The sequence below is a fragment of the Camelus bactrianus genome, chromosome 3 (assembly GCF_048773025.1).
Source record: "Camelus bactrianus isolate YW-2024 breed Bactrian camel chromosome 3, ASM4877302v1, whole genome shotgun sequence".
NCBI classification, from domain to species: Eukaryota; Metazoa; Chordata; class Mammalia; order Artiodactyla; family Camelidae; genus Camelus; species Camelus bactrianus.
Window position 1 is genome coordinate 124,470,045 of NC_133541.1, and position 17,759 is coordinate 124,487,803.

General features: G+C 36.3%; 1 pseudogene; it reads right to left on the reverse strand.

Moving 5' to 3' along the window:
- Positions 1–226: 226 nt before the first annotated feature.
- LOC141575627 (60 kDa heat shock protein, mitochondrial pseudogene) lies at positions 227–1,940 on the reverse strand (annotated as a pseudogene).
- Positions 1,941–17,759: the final 15,819 nt, after the last annotated feature.

Below are 17,759 nucleotides of genomic sequence, written 5' to 3' on the forward strand. Positions count from 1 at the left end.
TCACATACGAAAAACAAGATAAATTATCTGTAGGCATGGGCAGTGGCAGCAGTAAACCATTATATGTTTTCCACTGAAACTAGTAACTGATGGTTATAGTTATTTCCTTATACAATAAGCCACCTTTTCTTCCTTCATTTCCTTCAACTGACTTCTCTGAAGTTATTGGTGAGGAACGCTGCCTTGAGCTTCCTTCACAACTCAGTAACAATGGTTAAGCACTATTTCAGAAATATAACATGCTACCTCCCATACCAACTCCCATTTCATCATTCTACCCATTAGAGGGTCCTTCTCTTTAGAACTTCCTGTGACTACATCTTCCGCTATAATTAACCAGGAGGCCTCTCCAGCATCATCCAATAAATTAATTCTTACAACCTTCATTGGATCTTTGATTCCTTTATCATCAAATTCACATAATCTACAAGTGTACTGCTGTAACCAACTCCTGAGGAGCTTTGCCTAATTTTCTCAGCTATCACTGATCCTTCAATATCTGAATTCTTAGTAATGGTCATTGCAGGAATTTTGAGTGTTCTTTTAATAATTTCCATATCAATTTTTGATCTGCTTTAGCTTGAGTTATTGAGTCCAAGGCTGGAATGCACTGAAGCAGAGCACAAACACCTTCCAGAACAATGCGTTCCTCAACAGCAGCTCATATAACACTGAGAGCACCTGTAACTCTTTTTATTCACTTCAACACCATCTGTCTCAACCAACTTTCAGCAAAATTACTCCACCTGAGTTCTGTCAGATGATAATTTCACTTTATCTTTTCACATTTACTGGTTGTAATATATAATAGCTCAATGATCTCTTAAATATGTTTTGCAGTTTGAACTTTGTCACCTTTTTCTTTCAAGAGCATGGCATCATCTTTGGTCACAATGACCTCCCCAACTTCTCCTAAGTCTAGAGGCTTAACAACTTCAAGATTTAGAGTCAATCCTTCTTTTTCAAACACGGCAATATCAGAATAATAGCTAAGATTTTAATATGCTTCTTTCTATTTAATATGCTTCTTGGTCACCAAAACCAAGAGCTTTAACTGCTTTAACTTGAAGACCAACTTTTAGCCTACTCAAAACAAGTGTATCTAGACATTCTCCATCAACATCTTTAGCAATTATGATCAAGGGCTTACAGTGAGCATAGGCAAGTTAAGAGCAGCTATAATAAACTGAAAAGAAGAAATTTTCTTTCATTCAACAAAGCATAGGCATCTTGTAATTCACATTTCTGACATTTTGATGTATCAATACAGTATAGAGAAATATAACCTAAATAAAATTCATTCCCTCAGTAATTTCTAATTCATCATTAAATGTTTTTCCATTCTTTACTGTGATGACACTCTTTCTTCTAACCTTTTTTATTGCATCAGATATGATGTAGCATTTGTCTCCATTTGCAAAACTCCCAACAAAGTGAGCAATTTCTTCAAGGGTTGCCACAGGTTTAGACTACCTCCCAAGTTCACCAATTACAACATCACCAGATACCATCACACATCTCCTGATTTTCACTAGATTAGCATCTTGGTTAATCTTCTAAAAGCCTTCTTTGGCAATAAAACTTGCCAGCACAGCAGCAGTAGCATATCATTCCCATCCTCTTCATTTATGCTGTTGGCAACATCTTAAACAAGTTTAGTGCTAATATTTTTGTATTTATCTTTTAAATCAGTGGATTTTGCAATGGTCACATCATCTCTTGTTATTTTGGGACTTCCCAAGCTCTGTTCAACAATCACTGCATTTCCCTTTGGCCCACAGTAACAGCTACAAAATCAGCTAAAAGGTGTACAGCGTGAAGCATTAAGAATAGAAATCTGCAACCAAGTTTACATATTTGGCATAAGCCTAAGTGTGATGAGAAGCCAGTGCCTTGGACATTGGTTTTATCTGGGGAAGGACTGTCAGTAATTGAAACATTTCTGCCAGGCAGCAGCAGGGCATCTGTGGTGAGTGAGGAAAAACTAAATTCCTTTCGCTTGTTATTCATTTAATCCTGAGGTAAACAAATTTAAATTTGAACACACTTGAATGGAATGCCTAAAGGGGTAAAATTCATCTCACATTTATGTTATAGAAACTATCATGCTCTTAGAACAGATACATTTGAACACAATTTTCTATTGAGTAAAACAGAATCAAAATTTGTAGTTGCAAATTAAGAACTCCTGAAGCCTACAAATAAAATGTGAAAGTTATATTTTGGGTATTATATCTGACTTATCAAGCAGTCAATTTTTTATCTACTCTAAGTTCTCTGAGAACTGAGTTGAAATTGACTTAATTTAAAAATAGAGCAAAGAGCCTTCTGCACATTCAAAACTTAAGACATAAACTCACTCAAATAAAATTTGTTAAATTCACTAATCAAAGAGTTCCTCAGGCCTTAACCCAGACTAATGCTTTTGAGTGACTGAGCAATGTCCTTGTTCAACAGCCTTAAGAGAGCCTTTGCATTTTTTATCAAACAATATATTGCAATTAACAATTAATTTTGCTTCAATAAACTTTATTTCCCATGGTAGAAAAACATGTGATATGTTTTCAAACAAATGCTGTTAAGAAGTGTATTAATTTAAAAAGGCTTTGGAATGAGGGCATGGCCAAAATGGCAAAGTAGGGAGACCCAGAGCTCATTTCCTTCTATGGGCACATCAATATGACAACTATTTGCAGAGTGACTGTTGATGAGAAGGACTTGAAAACTAGCAGAAAACATTTTCCACAACTAAATTTATAAATAAAGAACCACAATGAGACAAGAAGGAAGGGCAGAGAAGTGCTATAGTCAAGATTCACATCCCTGGGTAGGAGACCCACAAATGGGAGGATAATCACAACTGCAGAGGTTCTCCCCAAGAAGCATGGGGTCCAAGGCTCCCTGCTGCAGGAATCTGAACCGGGAAGATGAGCCAGCAGAACATCTGGCTTTGAAGGCCACTGGGGCTTGTGTAAAGGCTTCTACAGAAGGCTGTAGAAAACAGAAACTTCAGACTTAAAGGGCTCAGGAAAATTCTCACATGCTCCAAGACCCAGCACAGAAGAAGTAATTTAAAAGGACACTGCGTCAGACCCACCTGCTGATGTTGGAGAGCCTCCCAGAGAAGTAGGATGCAAAAGAGAACCCCTGGGACACAGATGCTGGTAGAAGCCATTTTGGGGAGCTTGTTCTACCAAGAGGACACTCATGCTGCCAAGTGCCACTATGGAGTTAGCAGTAGGGGCTTACCAACAAACCAGCCAGTCAGCTCCAGTCCTAGGACATTTTAGGTAAAGCAGCCATTCATGTGTGGGCCTAGTCCCTACCCACAAGCAGGCTGGCATCAGGACCCCAGAACCCAACAAGCAGTGCTCCATGATGCAGCCCCATCTACCTGCAGGCTGCAGACAACTTGATGAAAGGACAGTTCCCGCTACCAGCATACTCACAGCAGTCAACTCTGTAACAGAAGGGCTCATGCAGCCCACATATGGAGCATCGCTTCAGCATAAAGCTCCTGTGACCAGACGGGAGCATGCTGGGGCCCACAGGATGTCTCCTGCATAAGGCTACTTCTCCAAGATCAAGAAACATAACTGACCTACCTAATCTGTAGAAATAAAAACAGGTATCAGGCAAATGAGGTGACTGAAGAACATTTTCACAAGGAACACAGTAAGACTCCTGAACAAGAGCTAAGTGAAGGTAGAGATAAGAAGTCTACCCGATAAGGAATTCAAGTTATTGATTATAAAGTTGCTCAGTGAGCTCAGGAGAAAAATGGATGAACACACTGAGTTTAACAAAGAGGTAGAAAATATAAAAAAGAACCAAACAGAGCTGAAAACTACAAAAACTGAAATAAAAAAATGCACTGTAACAAATCAATAGCAGACTACATGATACATAAGAGTAGATCAGCAAACTAGAAGACAGAGTAGTGGAAGTCACCTAAGCAGACTGAATTCATATCAAGTATCTTTTCAGATCACAAGAGTATGAGACCAGAAATCAACTACAAGAGAAAAAAAAAAAACCTGCAAAAAGCACAAACATGTGGAGGCTAAACAATATGCTACAATATGCTACTAAACAACCAATGGGTCACTGAAGAAATCAAAGAGGAAATGAAAAAAAAATGCTTGGAGACAAATGAAAATAAAAACGCAATGATCCACAGTCTGTGGGATGCAACAAAAGCAGTTCCGAGAGGGAAGTGTATAGACATATGAGCTTGCCTCCGGAAACAAGAAAAATTTTCAACAACCTAACTATACACCTGAAGGAACTAGAAAATGAAGAATAATCAAAACCTAAAGTTAGTAGAAGGAAAGAAATAATAAAAATCAGAACAGAAGTAAATGAAATAGAGACTAAACAGGCAGTAGTAAAGATCAATGAAAGTAAGAGATGGTTCTTTGAAAAATGAACAAAATTGATAAACATTTGGCAGACTTATCATGATGAAAAGAGAGAGGGCCCAAAGAAATAAAATCAGAAATAAAATACAAAGGATTAGATGAGATTACTACAATTATATGTCAATAAAATGAACAACCTGGCAGAAATGAGTAAGTCCCTAGAAACATAAAATCTCCCACATCTGAAATCAGAAAGAAATATGAACAGACCATTTACAAATAATGAAATTGAATCAGTAATAACAAACAAAAAAACAAACAGAAAAATCTCCCAACAAACAAAAGCCCAGGACTGAAAGGATCAGATACCTTTATAGTAAATTCTACCAAAAACACAAAGGAGAGTTAATACATAGCCTCCTAAAACCATTTCAAAAAAACTGAAGAGGAAGAAACACTTGCAAACTCATTTTACAAGGCCAGCATCACCCTAATCCCAAAACCAAACACACCACACACAGAAAAGAAAATTACAGACCAATATCACTGATTAATATAGATGCAAAATCCTCAAAAAAATTAAGGAAGTCAAATTCAACAGTACAATAAAAGGATCATACACCATGACCAAGTAGGATTCATCCCAGGGACCCAAGGATGGCTCACTATTTGCAAATCAGTCAATGTGATACATCCCATAGACAAACTGAGGAATAAATACATTATTATCATCTCAATAGACACAGAAAAACTTTTGACAAAATTCAACATCCATTAACGATAAAAACTCAGCAAAGTGGCTATAGAGGGACTACACCTCAATACAGTAAAGGCCAAATACGGCAAGCCCACAGCTAACACCATACTCAATGATGAAAAGCTGAAAGCTTTTCCTCTAAGATCAGTAACAGGACGAGGATGCTCACTATTACTACTTTTATTCAACACAGTATTAGACATTTTAGTCACAGCAATCAGACTGGGGAAAAAAAAAGGAGACAAGGCTTCCAAAATGAAAATGAAGAAGTAAAACTGTTACCATTTGCCAATGACATGATACTATACATAAAAAAATCTAAAGATGCTGCCAAAAAGCTATTAGAACTAAAACATAAATTCAGTAAAGTTGTAGGATAAAAAATTAATATATAAAAATCTGTTGCATTTCTTTGTACTAGTAACAAATGATCAGAAAACAAAATTAAGAAAACAGTCTCTTTTGCAATTGCAGCAAAAACAATAAATCTAAGAAGATAATGCACCTGTATTCAGAAAACTATAAAACATTCATGAAAGAAATTAAAGATAACATAAATAAATGGAAAGATGTACCCTGTTCATAGATTGGAACAATTAATGTTGTTAAAATGACCATACTACCCAAGGTAGTACACAAAGTCAATGAAATTCCTATCAAAATACAATGGCATTTTTCACAGAATTAGAACAAATAATTAAAAAATTTGTATGGAAACACAAAATACCTTGAATAACCAAAAAATTCTTGAGAAAGAGAAACAAAGCTGGAGGTATTATGTTCCTTGATTCAAACCATACTATGAAGCCACAATAATCAAAGTAGCATGGAACACGAGAATTAATATATGTATGCATATGCATGAATGCGACATTGTGCTGTATACCAGAAACTGACATACTGTAACTGACTGTAATTCAATTTAAACAAACAAACAAACAAACAAAAAAACACTATGGTGTTGGCATACAAACAGACACATATCAAGGGAACAGAACAGAGAGCCCAGAAATAAATCCACAAGCATACGGTCAATTAATCTACAACACAGGAGACAAGGATATACCCTAGGGAAAAGAGATGACTTTAATAAATGGAGTTGGGAAAACTGGATAGTTACATACAAAAGAATCAAACTGGACTAGTTTCTCATATACATACAAAAATATACTTAAAATGGATTGAAGAGTTAAATGCAAGACCTGAGACCATAAAAAAATGTTCTAGAAGAATCATAGGTAGTAAGCTCTTTGACAGGGGTCTTAGCAACATTTTTTTAAATCTGTTTCCTCAGGCAAGAGAAACAAAAGCAAAAATCAAAAATGAGAATACATCAAACTAAAAATCTTCTGCATACAGAAAATACTATCAACAAAATGAAAAGGCTGCTGGCTGAATGGGACAAGATATCTGCAAATAATGCATCACATCTGATAAGGAGTAAATATCCAAAATACCCAAAGAACTCATACAATATCAAAAAAAAAAAAACCAAAAAATTAAAAAAGGGACAGAGGACATTTTTCCAAAGAAGACATACAGGTGACCAACAGGAAGGTGAAAAAGAGGCTCAACATCACAACCAGCAGGGAAATGCAAACCTAAACAACAATGAGCTACCACCTCTGACGTGTCAGAATCGCTATTAGCAAAAAGAGAACAAGAAGCCTGGGCATGGTTGTAGAGAAAAGGGAATGTAAACACGTGCAGTCACTATGGAAAACAGATGCCTTAAGAAATTAAAAATACAACTATCATATGATCCAACCATTCCATTTGAGTATTTGAAGAAAACAAAAACATTAGTTAGAAAAGATACATACATCCCTATTTTGTTGCAGCATTATTTACAAAAGCAAGATGTGAAAGCAATCCAACTACCCATCAACAGATAAATGGATAAAGAAGATGTGGTATATATCTACAATGAAATATGAGACATAAAAAGGAATGAAATCTTGACAACTGTGACAACATGGAAGGACCTAGAGGGTATTATACTAAGTGAAATAATTCAGACAGAGAAAGACAAATTCCATATGATTTCATTTATATGCGGAATCTGAAAAATAAAACAGAGGAACATATGTAACAGAAACACTCATAGATATTCACAGAGCTGGTGTTTGCCAGAGGTGAGGGTGGATGAGAGGATGAGCAAAATGGTGAGGGGGATTAAGAGGTACAAACTTCCAGTTACAAAAAAATGAGTCACAGGGATGCAGGGTACAGCATGGGGAATATGGTCAATAATACTTTAATATATTTGTACAGTGACAAATGGTAACTGGAGTTATCATAGTGATCATTTAGTAATGTGTAGAAATATCAAATCACTATGTGGTGCACCTGGAACTAACACAGTATTGCAGATCAATTATAGTTCAATTAAAAAATTAAAATAGTTTTATCTGCCCTATGCTATAGTAAAATCTATTTTCCTAATTAAGCATTGTGTAAATGTTTTGTGTTTTTCCAATAACTATCTAATGACATTAAAGTTTGTTTCCTAGAGCCCAAAGTGTCAAAATTTTACATGTGTATTTAAGTGTGTGTTTATGTATGTAAAGTATATGTACATATATATTTAATTACATCAAAGTACTTTTTCCATAATTTTAATTTTTGTTTTTTATTCCCAATCAAATTTAAGCATAATAGGAGGGCAGAAATTTTTGTTTTCCTTTTCTTGTTGTTCATTGCTGCCTCCCCAGTGCTTAGGTCCAACCGTTGCACATAAAATTTCAGTCAGAATATTTTTATAATGTGTAGATAAAATTTTACCCACTAATATCATCCTGTATCTGCCAACGTAGATAAGTAAATAAAAAAAATCTTGCCCCTCTACAATATGAAATTGATTTTTGCTGTAGGATGTCAAAAGTTAGTTAAAGTCTATGTACAGCCCTTCATTTAATGAGCCAGGAGAACCCTCAGCTTTTGCAGCAAACTAGTCAGCAATAGGAGAAATTCATCCAGATGTTGAAATAAGCCCCCTGGAGCTGGTGGATATCTGGGATGTGGAGCATGAAATGGGTCCATAAGTGCGGAGGCCGGGAAGATGAACTCCATCCAAGTGACAATGTAGGAGAAAGAAGTTATAGGCAAGTTGAAAGCCCTGGGCTTCCCAGAGAACCTGGTGTTCCAGAACTACTTTGCTTGTGGAAAAACAAAAAGCAAAAAATAAAACAAAACCAACCAACCAGAGACACTGGCTGCAACTTCCTCCTGAATCAGAACTTTGACGAGGAATGATACTGGGAGGGAGGGCAGGCCACTCACAGCCCCCATCCTAAGCTCACTCCACAAATTGGAAAACAATCAGAAGCCTTAAAATAAAACTCCCCAACTTCCCACCCTCCTAAAGTGGCCTCATTCCCACCTTGGCTTGAGAGAACCCATGCCAGACAGCTGTCTCCTATCCCCTGTCCCAGCCCAGCCTCCTGGTAGGATTGGGCCTCTGTCCCATTTTCCTACATGCAGATGGAGAGATGGGTGCTTGCTTCCCCCTCCCTCAAAGAATCCCTGAGACTTCCCCACTCCTCTTCCAAGGCGAGGGGAACCTAGAGCCCCAAACTCTCATCTTGCATTGGAGTGACCCAATCTTTCCATCTGGGGTGAGTACTCGGAGGTCCAAGCCCCCCTCCATTGTCTGGCATTGACTTTTAGCCCGCATCCCTTTGCTGGGGAGTGAAATGTCTGGTTTGTTTTGCCCGGGGAAGGGGTAAGATCAGAGCCGCTCTGAAATTCAAGGCCACCACCTACCCCGGAATACAGCAGTGTCTCTAATAAAGGTTTCTAACTGAATAAAGTTTTAAAAGCCAAAAAATAAAAATAAAAGGCGAAGGAGCCAGCTCCCACAGAGCAGGGTGTCTGTACGTGAGCTAGGCCAGAAAGCGAGACTATTACCCTGAAGCCGCTCTTGAGAGAAAAGACTTAAGGAACAGGCAGCGATGGTCTCCTACCTTACAACTGCTAGGACTGACGTTCAGCCCCGGACATTCGGCCCCGAGGATGTTTCCCAGAGCACCTCCGGGTTGCCGCAGCCATGCACCTCTGCTGACTAGGGACGGCGGCCTCTGGAAGCCTCTGGAAGCCTCTGTTCCTGCCTCGGGCACTTCCGGCTCCCAAAAGGCGCGAGATTTGCAACCTGCACATGCGCAGTCCACTTCTTCGCCAGCCTCTGGTGCAGCCTCTCGCTCTGCGGCCTGTGTGCCGCAGCCCTTCCCTCGCACCTGACTGGGCGTCCGGGCCAGGAGCTGCTGCGCTGTGAGTCTAAATGTGGAATTGTAGAGGGGATAAGGGGAAACAGTCGTCTTGGAGGATTAGTGTTTGCAAGATAGGAGGAGATTCTGGCACCGGGGGTCGGGTGGGGGTGGGGGCACGTAGGTGTTTTCTCGCCCCAGGAATTCCTCTGATCTCTCTCGATAACCAGTGAGTTTCTTTTGGGAGGAGTGTTCGGGGTGCAGCGACTTGGGCCTGATTCTGCCATTCTCTGAGCCGCCTCTGAAGCTCAGCAAGCCCCAACCGATCCTTTTCCTGCCCCTCCATCAGGACCATAGGTGGCCTATCTAAACCACAGGTATTTGAATTACATGTCTTTTGATATACTAAAAATACTGTTATCGTTTTACCTCCTATGATTTTTTTTAACATCTATTTAATGAGTCATTTCCTGTGCCCTGGGTGAAAATTCAAGCAAGTATATGACTTTGATGTCATAAGAATGTGTCATTCAGGTATCTTATTGTAGCAAGCAGCTTAATTTTCTGATGGATCCTTTTGGATCCAATACTGAATCGCACGGGCTACTCATAGTCAATGATTACACACAGCAGGTGTACTAAAAAAGGGTAATTTATGCAAGATATAGGGCTCCTCTAATGGGCAACTTTTACTCAAAGATTCTCAGTCAACCTGGAGAAAAGTTTCTTAAGAGAGGTCTGTGGTCTGAGATGCTTTCCTCTGTCTCCTTCAGGGAGACAGGCATATGGCTTGCTTCCAAGTCTGAAGGATCTCCTCTGGCTCCAAGCTCTTTTTCTTCATAGGAGATTGCCTATATATATATAAAAATAATAGTTTAATTTTTTAAATAAGAATAAATAATAATTTATATAACAATACATAATAATTATATATATAAATAAATACACATATATTTAAAATCTTGGTGTCTGCTTTTTTAAGTGCCCAGACTAACAGTGGCTTTTCTAAAAATTACAAACATAATCTCAGTTAAGAAGTTGGAATTTTGAGTACAAATTATTAATCTAAACTCTGAATTTGTTTTAATGGCAGGTCTCTCAACTAGCTCAAGCTTGCTGTCAATAGAAGCCTTTGTCGGAATGAGGGCTAATGGGTTGATTTTTGTCTCTTTGTATTGTGCTTCTCCTCTTCCTCCCTCCTTCTCCCAGTCTCTATCTCATTAGCCAGTTTCTCTCCAGGAGACTTGGGAAAGAAGTTGAAGAGAATAGGAAAGGATTTCCCACTGGAAGCTAGCTTCTCACTCTGAGACAGAGGCATAAAGCTAACTTTGGGAAGAAGTCTTTCTTGGGCCATTTAAAGAGTCCCTTTTAGGCCCTTTTGTTCTATAATTTCTATGATCTAGGTAGATAAAATTTACCACAGCCTTTAGGAATTCTGGGTCACCCCAGTTCTTTTCTGCTAGAATTCCTCCATTATCTGATAGATTATACATCGTGATTATATGATTTATAAGAAATATGTATTTGGTCTTTATCTCTATTTGTGGCACAGAGCTCCTTAAAACCATAAGAATTTCCTAATAAGAGTAATAAAAGTGTCTTGATATTCATAACAAATCCCTTTCAACAACTCCTGAGTTTATGTTAATGGGGTGACTTTTGGAAAGCACCTAAGGATGCGAAGGGGCATCCTAAGGAAGGGGGCTGGTTGCTAGGGGAGCCAACCATATAATTAGGGGTTGGAACTTTCAGTCCACCCCCTGCGCTCTGAGGAGGAGAGACGGGCTGCAGATTTAACCAGTCACTAGGAGTCAGTGATTTAATCAAGTATGCCTATGTAATAATGTCCCCATAAGAACCCAAAATGTTAGGGTTCAGAGAGCTTCTGGATTGGTGACCTTGTGGGGATGCTGGGAAAATGGTGCTCCCAGAGATCATGGAAGCTCTGTGCTCTTTCCCACATACCTTATCCTATGCATGTCTTGCATCTGGCTGTTCCTGAGTTATACCTTTTTTTTTTTTAATTATTTTTATTGAAGTATAGTCAGTTTAGAATATTGTGTCAGTTTTTGGTGTACAGCACAATACTTCTGTCACATAGGAATATATATTCATTTTCATATTCTTAACCAAAGTTACTACAAAATATTGAATATAGTACCCTGTGCTATACAGTATAAACTTATTGTTTACCAATTTTATGTATATTAGTTAGTATCTGCAAATCAAACTCCCAGTTTATCCCTCCCCACCCCTTTCCCCCTGGTGACTGTAGTTTGTTTTCTGTGTCTATGAGTCTGTTTCTGTTTTGTAGATAAATTTGGTTTTTTATTTTTTTAATCCCAACAGCAGTTTCCCAATTTGCTGAAGAGACTGTCTTTACTCCATTCTATGTTCTTGCCTCCTTTGTCAAAGACTAATTGACCAAAAGTTTGTGGGTTTATTTCTGGGCTCTCTGTTCTGTTCTGTTGATCCATATGTCTGTTTTTGTACCAATACAATGGTGGCTTGATTACTGTAGCTCAAGTATTGTCTGAAGTCTGGGAGGGTTATTCCTCCAGCTTCATTCTTTTTCTTCAGTAATGCTTTGGCAGTTCTGGGTCTTTTGTGATTCCATATAAATTTGGGATTATTTGTTCTAGTTCTGTGAAAAATGTCCTGGGTGATTTTATAGGGATTGATTGCTATAGGTTGCTTTCAGTATTATGGCCATTTTAGCAATATTAATTCTTCTAATCCAAGAACATGGAATATCTTTCCATTTCCTTAGTCAGTGTCTTATAGTTCTCTGCATATAGGTCTTTCACTTCCTTGGTCAGATTTATTCCTAAGTATTTTATCCTTTTGGATGCAATTCTTAAAAGGGATTGTTTCTTTATATTCCTTTTCTGATATTTCATTGTTAGTGTAAAGAAATATCACTGATTTTTGTATGTTAATCTTGTATACTGCTACCTTGCTGAATTATCTCTAGTAGTTTTTGTGTGAATTCTTTGGAGTTTTCTATATATAATAGTATATCATCTGCATATAGACAGTTTTACCTCTTCTCTTCCAATTTGGATCCCTTTTATTTCTTCTCTTTGTCTAATAGCTATGTCTAGGACTTCCAATACTGTATTGAATAGAAGTGGTGAGAGTGGACATCCTTGTTTTGTTCCAGATTTTAGGGGGGAAGCTTTCAGCTTTTCACCATTGAGTACTATGCTGGCTGTAGATTTGTCATAAATAACTTTTATTATGTCACGATATATTCCCTCTATACCCACTTCAGTAAAAGTTTTTATCATAAATGGGTGTTCAATTTTATCAAATGCTTTTTCTGCATCTATTGAGATAATCATGTGATTTTTTTTGTCCTTTCTCGTTATATCCTTTTATAATAAACTGGTAATCCAGTAAGTAAAATGTTTCTCTGAGTTCTGTGAGTTGTTTTGCAAGTGAATCCAACCTGAAGAAGGGGTGATGGGAAACTCCAACCTATACACACACAGTTTCTTTCTCTCCTGTGTGGCTGAATCTGGTTTATAGGAAATCCTGACATAAGCCTCATGTTTATGAATACTGGAAATGCAAGCCTGCCTCATGCAGCTGTTTCTGTCAGGCTGCCACAGTGCACTTAACCTTGTGCTAGCCTGAGACAGGGCCAAGTTCTCTTTGTCTTCCCCTACAGAGGGCTCCCAGGACATCATTTCACCACCCTTCTGGGGATGGGCAGACTTCACCTCTCAGCAGTGCTCACAGACTGCGAGAGCTCATATCCAAGAGTTCTCATCAATAAGTCTCTCCCCCAAATCTGCTTATTTTCTAGCTACATCACACTTAAGGGTCTAACAGCTGTGAAAATAATTCTTAAATAATTACTTTGAAAATTTCCAAGAGATGATTTTCCCCCTTCACCTTCAAATGTAACATTTATTATATTTGTAGTTCTTCATATACATTCACAATAAACACGTAATTATATTAACTGTAAATGATTAAAGGGCAGCTGGGGATAGAGAATAAGCAGCAGATTAGAGAGCTGGTGTTAGGAGTTTCTTAGTTCTCTCATGTTCACAGAAAATTGCTGAAATTACTTAGGAGTATTTTGCTAGGTAACTAGGCTTTAGAAATAAAATCCAGGGTGACAGGTAAATACCTAAGCCAAAAAGAGTTTTTTAAGTGTAATTGGATTATTATATTCCCTTTGTAATGAATGTTTTACCCATGGTAGTTAATCATAATTAAAATTACATGTGATAATTTGGAAGCTTTATAAGCAGAGTACTTTGGGGTTGTGTCCCCATAGGGATTGGGTATTAATCAAGAGAAAAGACAAAGTGAGGGGAAAATAAGACAAGTTGGTTTAAAGGAAAGGGTAGTTAAATAAGATGGTGAGAATGATTGCAGATTGTTAATCATAACATCAAATTCCCATGTCTCAAGGAATAATACTTTTGTTTTTGAATAAAACTGATAATTTCAAGATTTTTAATTCTCTTTCCATGTGATGCTATCATGTAAGACTTGTAAATCTTATGATATATGGGTATATATTACCATGAGGAATTCTGAAATATAACACTTTTATCACTTCTCTAAGCAGTTGTTTTATATTAGAGAAAAATTAAGATGTGCAATGTTTTCCAAGTTACATTTGTATGTAAAAGTTGTACTATGCACATGTGTGGAAACCTTCAAGTTATTGCCTAAAAATTGTATGTAATTTTAAAGGTCTATTGTCTAGCAGCACTATATGCAGAATGCATAGATGTGTGGTTAGTAAACTCAATGCAAGATTGTTCTTTAAAACATTTTCAATTTTTTGTTATTGAACTTGAGACTAGACAAGTATCTTTCCAGTTTGCAGATCCATCATGCTACTGAACCTGATCTTTTCATCTTCTGAAGTTAAATTCAGATTTTGATAGTTCTTATATTCAGCTGGAGCAGATTATTGGCTTGACTTAGTAATGTTAACTCTTAATCTACAAGAATTTTCTTTCTAAAATATGCATCTTTTACATTAATTAATTGTACTAAAAGGAACTTTTGTCTAATCAGTAAAAGGAATTGTCTAATACATCACTAATTATAACAAAGTGGGATAAATACTATGATAAGGATAGGCCCCAACTCTCGGTGAAGCACTTGGGAGGGGGGCTGCAACTCCCTTATTGTTAGATGTGAACGACATCTATGAGAAAGAGTACATGATAGTAGGTGCTTACCAACTGGAGGACAATTTCCCCTCACATACATTACCTGTAAATAACAATCAAATTTTGTTGCATAGGTACATATGTTGATTTATGAGCTTACTTAGGGATTTATGCCCTTAAGTAAATACATAAAAAGTTATTTGAGCCATCATGTACCTTCAGTAGAATGAAAATGGTGTGATATGGTTTTCAAAGCCCCATTAATAGAAAGAAAGTAAAATTGAATTATTGATTTAAATATAAATATGTTTATCTTGAATGCTAGCAAGTAATATATAAAAAACTAATAAAGAAGGATAGTAAAGGAAATATAACTTTAAAACACACACACATTAAGAGGCACTATTAAATAGTGTGTAAGTATTTAGGCTCTGGAGACATAGTCTGTGGTTTTCAGTCCTGTCCCTGTAACTTACTAGCTTTGTGGCTTTAGAAAATTATTTTATATTTTGGTCTTTCTGGTCATTTTTCTGTGAAATGGAGAAGATATTAGGCTAAATCACATGAAGTTGTCATACTTGGCTATTTTATTTTACAGCTTTATTGAGGTATAATTGATTTACAATAAACTACACAATTTAAACTGTGCAGCTTGATGAATTTTCATAAATACATATATACCTAAGAAACCATTGCCAAAATCAATATGTAAGCATAGTAGTCACTCCAAAGAGTTTTCTTGTGTCCCTTTTAAATCCACGTCTCCCTACCTTTTATCTTCAGGAAAACACTGAATTGCTCTCTGTCTCTGTGGATAGTTTCTTTTTTCCAGATTTTTGTCTTTTTAAGTGAATGGAATCATTGCAATATATATCTTTTTGGTCTGACTTCTTTCATTCAGCATAATTATTCTGACTCATCCTTGTGTTTGGAGATATCAAAGGTAATTGCTGGCTAGTGTTTTATTGTATGGATATTCCACAGTTTGTTTACTCATTCAACTGTTAGTGGACATTTTGTTGTTTTCTGTTTTAGGCCATTGTATGTATTTAGATATTTTATATGATATATATGTTGGCTATAAATATTTGCATACAGGAAATGATAGAGAAAAAGAATAAGACAAATAAATGACCAATACATTTAGGAAAGAAAAAGATACAAGTCCTCAATATCAGAAATGACAGGTGAGATTAATGCAGATCCTACATACACAATGAGAATAAAAAGAGAATATTATTAACAGCCATCTAGGAAATCTGATTAATTAAATAAACTGGAAAAATACCTTGAAAGACAAAAATTACCAAAGTTCTCTCAAGAAAAAAATAGATATACTGAATAGTCCTATATCTATTAAAGAAATTGGTTTCATGGGGGGAGAAAAAAACTTTCCATAGAAAGAATTCTACCCCTGGATTACTTCATGGATGATTATACCAAATGTTTAAGAAATAATTAATACCAATTCTACACAAATACTTCTAGAAAATTGAAAAGGAAAGAATACTACAAAATGTATTTTATAAGACCAGTGTTATGCTGATAACTGATTTAGATGAAGATGTCTACAAAACAAAACCAGAAACCAGAAAACTATGAAAGAACAAAATCTGTGGATCTAGCTACAAAAGTACTTCACACAAAGTTAACGTATCAAATCCAATAATATATTAAAAGATTAATGTATCATGACCAATTGAGGATTATTCTGGTAACACAAAAATCAATCAGTGTAATTCACTATATTCACAAACTAAAGAAGAAAAGCCATATGATTGCCTTGAGAGGAACTTAAAAAAAGAATTTGGCAAAATTCAGTCTTCTTTCATGATAAAATCTCTCAAACTGATAAAGGATAACTGTGTAAAACCCACAGTTAACAGCATACTTAATAGTTAATGAATGAATGTCTTCTTCCTGACATAGAGAATAATGAGGCATGCTGTCCACTCTAACCATTTCTATTTAACATTGTGCTGAAGATCTTAGACAATGTGATATGTTAAAAAAAAAATACAGATTGGAAAGGAAAAGTTAAAAAATTATTTGCAGGCAACCTGATTTTCTAAATATTAAAGAATCTACAGAGAATTTGACATTTTTAGACTCCCCAAAGAGGAATTCTCTTGTTTTATCCTAACAGTAATATAATCTATTTCAAAGATTCTAATGACATATTTGAATACATTAATATACATGTAACACTTATCATAGTGTCTGTTCCAGGGGAAGTAACCTGAAACTCTTAGCTCATGCTTTTTGCCTTGCATGTTATCAGCAAAACTTGGAAACAATACAACACAATTAAAAATTGAAAAAGAGAATTAATGAGCAGAAAAATAAATATGAGAGATGGAATATTATGACAGCTTATGTCACAATATTATGTTAGTTTAAAGAAAATTAACTCTGAGTGATGAGTAAAAACTGGCTCTTTAGTTTCCTCCCAAAGGATGCTAAAAAGTAAATACCCATTGTAATCACATGTTTATCAATATGCATACCATTTTGAAACAGTTTTTAAAACAGATAAAGATACTAAGGAGATGCATAAACATTTTTGTTAGTCTGGCCAAATAGAATAGTTCTGGACTCCATTAAAGACATAAAACAACCTAGTGACCACAACCCAAGTAATCTTTTATAATAAATAGAGCAACAAGTTTTTAAGTATATTATATAGGACTCATTTTCTTTTCATTTTACAAAGATAATCTTTGTACATTAAGTAATAATGTGTACTGAGCAACAATGAATAGTAATGTCAGTAATTATAATCCAGGTAGAGCTACACACAAGGCTCTACATAATTTACATTTATTATTTACAACCTTTTTGTAAGGTATTGTCTCTCGAAAATGAAGAAACTGATGCACAGAGAGGTTGAGTGATTTGGCTATGGTTACACATCTTTTTAAATAGCAGAGAGAGCATTCAAAGGTCAGGCTGTCTACTTCCAAAGGCCACTGTTGACCTTAACTGTACTATACTGCCTCATCTTTTCTTCTTTGTTATAATTTAGTATTGCAATAGTTTTGTGTTGTTTTTTAGTAATTGTTGATGTGATTTTATGCCTCTAACACTTTCAGGTAGACTCATTTACTTGTCTTGGTCATTCAAAATGAATAAGCTTGCTCCTCTGAATTTCCTATCTTAAATCCATGTAGGTGAAATTGATTAACCTGATAATATGGAGTCAAGACAGTGTAATGTTAAGCACACAGTATCTTGAGCTGGAATCTTTAATGTGTGTTTTTATTCAACTACATACTAACTCAGTAACACTAGA